We start from the raw sequence: 12,233 nt of genomic DNA, 5'->3' as shown, positions 1-12,233 counted from the left end.
AAAAGATAACTTAATGCATATATTTAGACTTTACTCTGTGAATTTATATCTACATGTTGAGAAGAGATTAACATTTGTTAAAGGGGTACAGTCTTAATGAGAATGTGCTAAAACAAGTTCATCAAAAATATTGTGCATACAACAGGAACAGCATATATAATATTGGCAAACCTAACAGGAAAATGAAATGCCTTGCATTTTCAAGGTGTTAATTGGCATACTCAGAAAAATCACAGCATCACAATATTTGGAATATTCTCTATTAAATTATTAAAATATTGTGCTTTGGGAAAATGGATCCCAAGTGGCAAAGATGCCCTATATATTCAAGGGCTGTTATTTTGATATGCTTTTTACATAAATAAAACATGTTAATGATTCAGTTTATAGGTGTCATTAATACTTGAAACAGAATGTTAGTGAATGTGCAGCACAAACAATTATTGGAATTCATAAGTTATATTTTATTTATTTTACTGTTGCACACACACTCACACACACACATATACACATACATGTATGCCTGCTCAGCACAACTAAAACTATTGAAAATGTTAATACATAACAGTGAAAAACAATCTCAAAATCAATATAAGATTTACATGAAATTAACAAAATAAGGTTTAAAAACATCACTACTTATGCATTCATTCACTGTCAAGCCACATGTAATCGCCACATACTATAGGTAAGCCCTGTCCTGGGTATACCAGTACATGCAATAGATGCATACGGTAAGAGAGGACATGGATAATAATCAAATATTCATGTGAGGTGATGATAAGGGATATGGTAAAATTTTAAGCAGAAATAAAAAGAAAGGCAGGGGCTGAGAAGAAGTATATTAGATGAGTAGTTATTGAAAACATATTTTTAAAAAAGAAATGGTTAGATAAAAGATCACCCAAAGGCGACCCGAACATAGCTGGGATATTCCAGAAATGTTAGGGAGTCAGGGTGAATGGTATGTAGTGACCTTATGTGGGCAGGGCAACAATGAAATGGAGAGTCAGGGGAAGATTATCACTCTGGAGAGATACAGACTGGGTGGAGTTAGAATCTATTTACTTGAAACTAGGAGCTATTAGAACATTTAGAGTAGACAGTGACACAATGTGAAATAATTGAGAGAGAGTCCCTTGGATCTCCTATGGATAAGAGACTGTAGGGGGAAAGGTGGACTCCTAAGATCAACAAAATGAATGCTAGATGGTGGTAGTATGGGGCCGAGTGAAGTAATGATGCTCTCTGATTCTTGGCAACACAAGGTTTTGAAAACAGCACACAAATTGCCCACTTTTTTTCTTTTAGATTCAGTTTTATGTTGAGGTCCTTGATTCACTCAGACTTGAGCTTTTTAAACAGAGATAAGAATGGAACAATTTGCATTTTTCTACATGCAGACCGCCAGTTGAACTAGCACCAACCGAAATTCTTTTTTCAACTAGAAGGTTTTGACTCCTTTGTCAAATATCAAGTGACCATACATTTGTGGATTAGTTTGTGGATGTTCAGTTCTATTCCATTGATCTACCTGCCTGTCTCTGTACAAATACCATGTGGTTTTTATCACAACTGTTCTGCAATACAGTTTGAGGTCAGGGATGGTGATTCTCCCAGAAGTTCTTTTATTGTTGAGAATAGTTTACTCTATTCTGGGATTTTTATTTCAAATGAATTTGCAAACTGTTCTTTCTAACTCTATGAAGAATTGAGTTGGAATTTTAATGGGTATTGGATTGAGTCTGCAGATTACTTTTGGCAAAATTTTTACTATCTTAATCCTACCAATCCATAAGCATGGGAGATCTTTCCATTTCCAGAGATATTCTCCAATTACCTTCTTCAGAGACTTGAAGTTTTTGTCATACAGATATTTCACTTACTTGGTTAAAGTCACACCAAGGTATTTTATATTATTTGACAATATTGGGAAGGGTGTTGTTTTTCCTAATTTCTTCCTTGGCCAGATTGTCATTGAGTAGAGAAAGGCTACTGATTTGTATGAGTTGATTTTATATCTAGCCACTTTGCTGAAATTGTTTATCAGGTATAGAAGTTCTCTTGTAGAATTTTTGGGGTCATTTAAATATAATATCATTTGCAAATAGTGATAGTTTGACTTCTTTTCCAATTTTTATCCCTTTGACATTCTTTTTGGGGCTTATGCTATAAGAAAAATCAATAAACGGGAGTTCATAAAATTGAAAACCTTATATAAGACAAAGGACACTGTCAAAAGGACAAAATGGCAACCAACAAATTGAAAACTGATCTTCACCAACCCTACATCTGATAGAGAGTTAATATCCAATATATACAAAGAATTCTACCTCACACCAGTCAGAATGGCTAAGATCAAAAACTCAGGTGACAACAGATGCTGGTGTGGATGTGGAGAAAGAGGAACACTCCTCCATAGTTAGTGGAATTGCAAGCTGGTACAACCACTCTAGAAATCAGTCTGCAGTTTCCTCAGAAAATTGGACAAAGTACTACCTGAGGACCCAGGTTAACCGCTCCTGGGCATATACCCCCAAAATGCTCCAACATATAACAAGGACTATGTTCATAGCAGCCTTACTTATAATAACCAGAAGCTGTAAAGAACCCAGATGTCCTTCAACAGAGGAATGGATAAAGAAAGTATGGTAAATTTACACAATGGAGTACTACTCAGCTATTAGATACAATGACTTCAAGAATTTTACAGGCAAATGGTGTGAAGTACAAAATGTCCCCCTGAGCAAGGTAACCCAATCACAAAAGAACACACATGGAATGTACAAACTCATAAATGGTCATTAGACAAAAATCTCGGAATACCCACAATATGACTCACAGACCATATGAAGCTCAAGAAGGAAAACTAAAGTATGGATGCTTCAGTCCTTCTTAGAAGGGGAGAAAATACTCTCAGGAGGTAGAGGGTAGGAGGGACTTGTGGGGAAAAGCAGAAGGGAAGAAGGAGGGGACAGAATCATGTATGGGAGTAGATAGGATGATATATAGAGGGTCAGGAAATTAAACAGAGGTCTGTAGCAATGGGGGATGGGGAACTTGGCGTAGCCACCAAACAATCCCAGATGTCAAGAAAACAAGAGGTTCCCAGGACCCAACTGGGATGAGATTAGCTGAAATGCCTAACAAAGAGGAGGAAGAACCTGTAGAGGCCATATTCAGTGGCATATCCAGTTGGGAGATGGGGCCTCTCACTCATCTCCAAATTTTTAACCCAGAATTTCCCCTGTCTAAAGGAAATACAGGGGCAAAGTATAGAGCAGAGACTGAAAGAAAGGACATCTAGAGACTGCTCCACCTGGAGATATATCCCATAGACAGACACCAAACCCAGACAGTATTGTGGATGCCAAGAAGTGCTTCCTGACAGGAGCCCAATATAGCTGTTTCCTTAGAGGTTCTTCCGGAGCCTGACAAATACAGATGTGAGTGTTCACAGCCAACCATTGGACTGAGCATGCGGACCCCAATGGAGGAGCCAGAGAAAGGTCTGAAGGAGTTGATGGAATTTGCAATCCCATAAGAAGAACAACATTATCAACCAACCAGACCCTCCAGAGCTCCCAGGGACTAAACCACCAACCAAAGAGTACACATGGAGGCCCAGTGGCCCCAGCTGCATATGTAGCAGAGGATGGCCTTATCTGGCATCAATGGGAGCAAATGCCCTTGGTCCTGTGAAGGCTTGATGCTAAAGTGTAGGGGAATGCTATGGTGATGAGGTAGGAGTGGGTGGGTGGGTGGGTGAAGGACTACCCTCATAAAAACAGGGGAGGGGGTATAGAATGGGGGATTGTTGAGGAAAAACTGGAAAAGGGGATAAGATTTCAAATGCAAATAAATGAAATATTCAAAAGGGGGGTCGATGAAGAGAGGAAATAAACATACAAAGCTTTTCACTTAAGTAACAGGGTAAATAAATAGTACTCTGGCAATCACTAACCATGGTGGTGCTGATGTGGTTGCAGGAGTTCCATTCAGAGTTTAAGATGCTGTGGGCAGGTAGAGTCCAGGGTCCAGAGCTGAGACAAAGTGAACATTTGGCATTAAAGATGATGTTTAAAGCAAGAAACCTGAATTTACTAGCGAAGAGACTATGTAAATGGTTAACTAGATGAACTCATCCAGTCTGATGAACTCACCCAGCATCCTAAGGAGGTATTTTTAACATTACAATCTAATGTTGTGGGAGAAGCCATGAGGGAGGACCTGCAGGCACAGGAGCAGCCAGTGTGGCAGGAGAGGAGAACCTGTTCCTAAGAGAAGCTGTGGTGTGTCACAGTGAGTGAGTGTTATTTTTAGCCATGTGGGGGGAATGAGAGACTTTTTGAAAACCACTGCAGAAACATACGTGCTGCAGAAGCGTGGAGAATAGAACCAGCTCTTACTAAAGTGGGCTGTGTACAGAGGCAGTAAAAACAAAAGGGATGTTCTGTTCAGAGCAAGGCTTAGGGAGAGTTGAGCTTAAGTGACTTGTGGTTATTCATATAATACACATGCCCTGGAGAGACAGTACCCGAAACCTGGCTATATTATTTTCTGTTATTCCAGGTGCTTCATTTGCATATCTGAAAATAAATTTATGTTTTATGCACACAATTACAATTAAAATTCACCGTGAAAAAAAAAAAAAAAAAAAAAAAAAAAAAAACTTGCCCAAAGGTCTGACAGCGTGTCTGTCTCTTTTTCAACCACCCCTCTTGTGGCCTTTGCCTCTAAATATTACATACACTTCCATCTTGTTACAGGTAGGTAATTTATTTGCCCCTGAAAGATGCAATCTATGACGGTTTTTAAAGCATCTGATTATGGTACACATTGTCACCTGCCTGTTCAGCAGACATATCCCATTTGTTCTTTGGTTCAGAGTTTATATTTTCAAGTAGAATGGCAAGCTGTTTACCAGATACTCATGCAAACACCCCTTCCCTCTGTCAGGCATTATGTTTGTTAGTGGTGGTGGCCATCTTGTGATCAGGAGGATAAAAGAAAATATCAATGGGCTGAGGAAGGCAGAGGATTATGGGAGACTTGGTGCTTGAGGTGTTTGGTGATCTCCTGCCACAGGCTTGTGGACCTTCACTACTGCTCTTCTAGTATGGAAGCAAATTAAATATCCTCACCAATGAAGTCAGATTTACAGAAATGGGCTAGTGCTGGACCCAGAAAGCATCGATACTCATTTTATATGAATTGGTGACTAGAACCTGGGGTTTCTCTCACTCCCATTGAGGTAGAAGGCTTCAGTGTTACTAATAAGCACACTATTGTTTTTTTTCTTTTATTTATTTATTTATTTCAGATACATTTTTTAAGATTGTAATTAAGTATTTGTGGGTACATATACATACACATGTATATACATATGTAACAATAATATAGGAAAAGAGGCTATTAATTTGAGGGGATAGGAGAGAGACTAGGAAGGGCTGTAGGGAGGAAAGAGGGATGTGATACAGTTCTATTTTAATTAAAATATATACTTTTTTTGTTGTTGTTGAGCTTCACTCAGTCTGTGAGTTGTTTCTGGGGTGTTCAGAGCTTTCTGGGGTTAGTATCCCATTATCAGTGATTGCATATTATGTCTGTTCTGTTGTGACTGGGTTATCTCACTCAGGATGATATTCTCTAGATGCATCCATTTTCTTAAGAATTTTGTTAAGTCATAGTTTCTGATAGCTGAGTAGTACTCCATTGGGTAAATGTACCACAATTTTTGTATCCATTCACCTACTGAAGGACATCTGGGTTCTTCCCAGCTTCTGGCTATTATAAATAGAGCTGCAATGAATATTGTGGTGCATGTATCTTTGTTGTGTGTTGGAGCATCTCTGGGGTAAATGTCCAGAAGTGAAATAACTGGGTCTTCAGGTAGTACTATGTCCATTTTTCTGAGGAAACACCAGACTGATTTCCAGAGTGGTTGTATCCGTTTACAACCCCACCAGTGGAGAAGGGTTCCTCTTTCTCCGCAGCCTCGCCAGCATCTGTTGTCATCTGAGTTTTGGATCTTGGCCAATCTGAGTGATGTGAGGTGGAATCTCAGGGTTGTTTTGATTTTCATTGCCCTGATGGCTAAGGATGTTGAGCACTTCCTTAGATGTTTCTCAACCATTCGATATTCCTCAAATGAGAACTTTTTGTTTAACTCTGTACCCCATTTTTTAATAGGGTTGTTTGATTCTCTGGTGTCTAGCTTTTTGAGTTCTTTGTATACCTTGGATATTAGGCCTCTATCTGATGTGGTGTTGGTAAAGATCTTTTCCCACTCTGTTGGCTGCCATTTTGTTTTCTTGACAGTGTCTTTAGCCTTACAAAAACTTTGCAATCTCATTAAGTCCAAGCACATTATTGTTAAGAGCAGTTTATTGCTAGGCAATCAGTATTTATGGCTAAGTATTATCCTTTGAAATTAAGCTGAGTCATTTCATTTATTCGAATAACGAAGGCATTATTGTGGTTTTTCCTTTTTCTATTGAGTTTGAATTATGGAAACGGATGTTCACAGAGATTAATAACCTCCCCAAGGTTTTGCAAGTACTTATTAGCAGACTTGGAATCCGAACCTATGATCTGCCTCGGAAGCACTTGGCCAAGTCTCCCCAGGGCTCTCAGGAAGGTCTGACTTTCTTGTTCTGTTAGCTTCCCTCGAGCAGCTTTTTGTTGTGCCTCTACACTGAACAAGTCTTAAGGGCAGATAGTCTGTCTTGATTTATTTTTATTTTATGAAAATGTGTGTGTGTGTGTGTGTGTGTGTGTGTGTGCCTATGTGTGTGTGTATATGTGTATATGTGTGTATATGTGAGTGTATGTGTGTGTGCCTATGTGTGTGTATGTGTGTATATATGAGTGTGTGCATGTGAGTGTATGTGTGTGTGTGTGTGTGTGCCTATAGATACAGGTACACTGAAAGAGGCAATTCTCTGTAGCTAGAGTTTCAGGTAGTTTAGAGACAGCCAATGTGGGTGTTACAAACAAAATCCTTGTTCTTTGGAAGAACAACAAGAGCTGTTAAACGCTCGGCCATCTCTCCAGTCTGTCCTGGTTTATTCTTTCTTACTGGTGTATTGCCTAGAGTCAAGCAAAGGCCAGGTCTCCAGGGAAGAACAGGTTACTAAGATTATCAAACTCTTCCTTCTCCTGATTCTTATTATAACCCAATCTTGGAAAGTTTCTTCACCCGGTTTCTGCAACAACCAGGTTTGATTAATCCTCCTTTCTCTTAATGATTACGTTTTATCCCGAATTTTGTTTTTCCTGAATTGTGTCTTACTGCACATATAATATTTATTTGCAACAAAAAGTATAATAACAGCATGTACCCACAGCAAGTAATATAACACTTCATGTGCCTGACTCCCAAATAGGACAGTTCAATGAACATGTTAGGGTCCATAAAAATGTTTGTTGCTTTAAAAATAAAACTCTGACCTACACATGTATTTTCATCTGCTGATTTTTCTTTGTGAACGCTTATTGATGTTCCTAAACTCAATTTTATAGACTCCAACAAGGTAACTTGTCTAAGTTCATTTATGTAGTAAACAGATGTATCATCATAACACAGACTCTTACACCTCTCCTCCCTCAGAGTTATCTTCAGTTATAACAGGGACATGTTTTATCACCTTTTATGTCCTTTAATGTCACCCACATTTTATCAGCACTTAAGTCAACTGCTGTCTCGAAAGAGTTATTCATGAAATAATGAGAGAATAATTAAACTCTGAATTTATATGCATAATGTTACAAATGTTTTTTAAAATAAAATATGGTGAAAAGAAAATTGATGTCTAAAAATAAAAAAGAAAATTGATGTCAAGCAAAATTCACACAAAACCTGGCCTAGTTGTTGACCTCTATGCACAGAGGAAGTGTCTCCTGCCCTCACTTTGTACCATTCTAAAGTCATCAGCCACTGAGCCTGCAAAATTCATCACTGAGGACGTTAGACAATGACAACAATGGTGACTAGTAGAAATATCAACTGTATTTGTCGTTCTCCATCTAAAGGACAACACAATAGTTTGGCCTGTGCTAAATCAGGTTTGTCTCTGCCAGAAGCTATTATGAAACTGCAGAGGGAGGAGACCATGGATGTTAGCAACAATTATCTCATAGAACCACAGCTGCTAACAGGTTCTGGGTGTGAAAATTTATGAGTCTAAGTGTCTGTCTTGGTTGCTCGGGTGAGGAGAAATGAAGTGCGGGTTACCCTTTTTAGAAAAATTCCCCAGGAATCACACTTCTCAGCTTATAGGCTAAAATATTCCAGCCTATAGAAAAGTGGTACCCTTTTTTCTCCAGTAAACGATGCCTGTGTATGAACCTGCTCAGAGAAGCATCTCACTTGACTTTTGTGCTACACAGTGATTCTTTATGGCATATTATCTAGCAATCCGGTACCACACCTATCCCCTACTCCAGGCAAATCCCAGACTTAGCAGGGTTGCCAGGTTACAACTCTCTTCTAGAGAAACATGCAAAAGCCTGATGGGGCAAACATTCTTGTATATGCCTTAATCACAAGCTGTCTCCTTGGTGCTCCTTGACCACAGGTGATGGAATTGAATGCAGAAATTAATGTAATGAAAGTATAGTTACAGGTTAGATGGTAACTTGAGACTCAGTGGACCCGAGTAGGTCAGAAAGTTCAGATGAGCAGTACAGAGAAACTTAAAGACGTTTAAAAGTAAAGAGAGATGCTGAAACTGCAAAGAAATTATGGATTAGAGATACTCATGAGGAATTGAGCCTGATCAGAATATAGTATTTTCTTTTTAGTAGTATGCCTGTATAGAAAATAAATTTGTCAAGGCATTCGTGTTTATAATTGATCTAATGACCTGAAAAATAGTGATTTCTTATTAATATGCTAAGGTATTTATGGAAAACTAATATACCTTTTACAATACCTTCAAATGAATTACTTATAATTTCTAGTTCTAAAATTAAAAATCTACATTCCTTTACAAATCCCATGTTTGGATCTTTTTACTCTCTCAACAATTATTCACAAGTTGGTTTCTATTCCCCAGAAATGACATCATCTTTTCATTAATTCCGCGAACTTTCCTTGTTCCCAGGGTGCCTGCCCCACATGCTAGTAAGCCAAGTGTTTAAATTGGCCAACGACAAACAACAAAGGGATGCCCAGTACTTTAGGGAGGAGAATGAGAACATGAGATCCAGCTCATCTCCTGGTGTTGGAAGAAAAGGAGTCATTGATTACATCTGGAATGATTTATACAGTCAATGGGATTTGGCATTTTCTGTCTGAGTAAATACACCAATAATGAGAAAAGCACAGGTAACTGTGAGCCAGCATTTGCATTAGCAGTGTGACTGGGTCATAATTAGCTGTGGCTCCAGACCATCGCTACATGTTATAGCTGATGATGGGTCTCTTTCCTGAGAAGATATATGACTCAGTTCAGGCAAATCAGGAAGTAATAGGGTAACATCTCACAGTCCCAGACAATCTGATGCTTTTACGGTCAGCAACATCAATATCACTTTTATTTTGGTAACTGATTTTCAAGATGTTCTAAGTTTTAATCTCAACACTCTGATAGTCAAGAAGTCCGAGGTGGAAACCATCTTTTCAAAGAATGGCAACATTGTGGGCTGCTCAGTGCATGAGGGCTTCGCCTTCATTCTGTATGCTAGTGAAAAAAATGTCGGAGAGGATGGATGGCCAAATGAATGCTGGCCAGGTCTTAGATATTAACCTCGCTGTAGAGCCAAAAGTCAACCGTGGAAAAGCGAGGTGTGAAAACTATCTGCAGCGGAGATGTGCAGTTCCTCAATTTGACTTGGTCTACGACATTCAATGGGATTATTATGTCAGCATGTACAGCACCCGTCCCTCCTCCTCCTTTTTCTCTTTCTCCTCCTATTGCTGGAGCTGTGGTGCCTTCCAAATGCCAGCGTGTGGCCGGGAACAACTCGTGAAGAGACAAAAGTGGATTCAATTTGAAGAGTGGACGATGGGAATTCCCCTTCCAAGTCCAGAAAGATGAGAAGGTCGCTAAGGAGGATCTGACTCAGATAAAATAAAACGTGGATTCTCTGCTGAAAAGCCTGGTCAGAAACACTGAAAAGGAACAAAGCAAACAGGCAGAGACGAAGAACGAAAAGTGTGGAGAAGAGGAGAGTGGTGTGTCTGTGAAGAAAGAGGGGACTGATGTGAAGATGAAGTCTGAGGCAGGTGCAAATGACTCAGGACGTGACCTGCTGGATGATGACGACAATGAAGGTGGGGGACCAGCTGGAGTTTATCAAGGATGATGAAAAGGAGCCTGAGGAAGAAGAAGGTGACAGAGACAGCACCAATGGGAAGGTTGACTCTCAAGAACATCGTGGACTTAAAAGTCTTTTCCCATTACTCATTACCTAAGAGCTTGGGAGCGAACAAAGTAAGACCGGATCCTCTCCCCTAGGATCTGCAGCCCATCCTCACATTCTCCCTCCTTATCCTCCCTGAGTTAATGCATAACTGCCCTGTGCCTGGTTCCATTTACACTTCCTTTCATGCTCCTTAGTAGTTTCCTTAACTCTTACCCCGTACGTTCTCTTTTCATTTTGATACCTCTTTGGCTTACCAATAAAAAGATGTATTCTTTTTTTTATTGAGTTATCTTGTTACCATACTTAGGAATATAGAAGTTCTTTTTTTTTTTTTTAAATCAAAGGTAGTTTGTCTGCCATGGGTCAATATTATCTACTCCCCTCCACCCACCCCTACACACTGCCTTGTGTTTATTCTTCATGACCTCGTAAAACATTTTAAAATGCACTTACTCATTTTTTATTTTGTATGTATGTATGTTTTGCCTGCCAGTATGTCTATATACCATATGCATGCAGTTCCTGTGTAAGTGAAAAGACCAAGATTCATCCTCTGGAATTGGAGGCACAGGATTTGCTAGCTGACTCATGGATGCTGAGAATCAAACCGTGGTCCTCTGAAGAATTTACCAGCGCTCTTAAACCATCCTCCAGTAGAACCAACCCTACGTTTTTGGAAAAAGTAAACTTGACCAATGTGAATGATTTTTAATTTTTTTTTCTTATTAGTTTCTTGAGAATTTTACACAGCACAGTTTGATGATATGCCTTGCCTTCCTAACTTGTCTGCAACACAGCCTTGCTTCTGAACTACATCTAAAAAAGAAAACCCTGATTCCTCTTCCCTCTGAGGCCACCAGTTGTCAATAGCTTCCCAGTCAGAGGTGAGGGCTCCTTAATTTTTTTCAAATCCAGCCTAGACTGATGATTGTGTTGATCTTCTGCAGGTCTGGTTTATGAAACCACAGTTGCTGTGAGATTGTGAATATGGTAGTTGTTCTATTACACCCAGAATGTTCTGTTTTACCCCAGTCTTCCCTGACTTCTAGACCCTGTAATCTTTCCACTCCTTCTTCTTTGATGGTCGCTGAGCCTTGGGATAGAGTGTGGTGTACACGTCTTGCTGTAACTGAGTGCTCCTCAGCCACTTCTGTTCTGCAGTGTGGTGGACCAGTTGTAAGTTTCTGCATTAACCATGATCCACTGCACAAAGAAATTTCTTGGATGAGGCCTGAGAGTTGTACTAATAGATACAAGTTTAGATACCCAGATCTAGAAGTCACTTTCACTATATAGTCATTTAAGAAAATAACAGAGTAGGTTCCTTTCTGTCAGTCCCCTAATCACAAACTCATGGGTGGATCTCTCCCACTACACACATGTGTCTTCCTGTGAGGAGGAGAGCCTTGAATTTTAGCTGGTTACCTCCATAACATTTGTGTTGTTAGTGCATCTTTGTGCTGTCTTGCCATGCACTGGTCACTATGGCAACTTATGGCATTCACAGTTGGTTAAGACTATTGATGCTTTCCCCTCTTTAGGAAATTGCATAGCACCTTTCATGGCTATGGAAACGAGGCAGCACAGATGAAGCTTCCTAGTTAATAAGGATTGATTTCTCCATATCTTGAGACCAAAGTGTGCAGTATTTTCAGCAACATAATCTTACCATCAACTTTTTGTAGGCTACCAAGAACAATAGCAATACCTTATGTTGTTTTGGGGTTAATAACAATACCCTGTGTTGTTTTGGGGTTTTCTGGAGCACTTCTGACCTACAGCTTAAGGGGCAGTAGCTCACATTTTACAGTAGGTTTGTTTGTTTGTTTATTTGTTTGCTTTTGGAATGAACAAGGATGCTT

General features: G+C 39.4%; 1 pseudogene across 1 annotated transcript; it reads left to right on the top strand.

Moving 5' to 3' along the window:
- Positions 1 to 6,519: 6,519 nt before the first annotated feature.
- On the top strand, positions 6,520 to 10,420 carry LOC308421181 (heterogeneous nuclear ribonucleoprotein C-like; annotated as a pseudogene). Its single transcript has 2 exons — positions 6,520 to 6,640; positions 9,564 to 10,420. The product of its transcript is annotated as a heterogeneous nuclear ribonucleoprotein C-like (transcript).
- The last annotated feature ends 1,813 nt before the right edge of the window (positions 10,421 to 12,233 follow it).

The sequence above is a fragment of the Micromys minutus genome, assembly GCF_963924665.1.
Source record: "Micromys minutus genome assembly, chromosome: 5".
NCBI lineage: Eukaryota > Metazoa > Chordata > Mammalia > Rodentia > Muridae > Micromys > Micromys minutus.
This window is presented reverse-complemented; position numbering and strand designations above follow the sequence as displayed.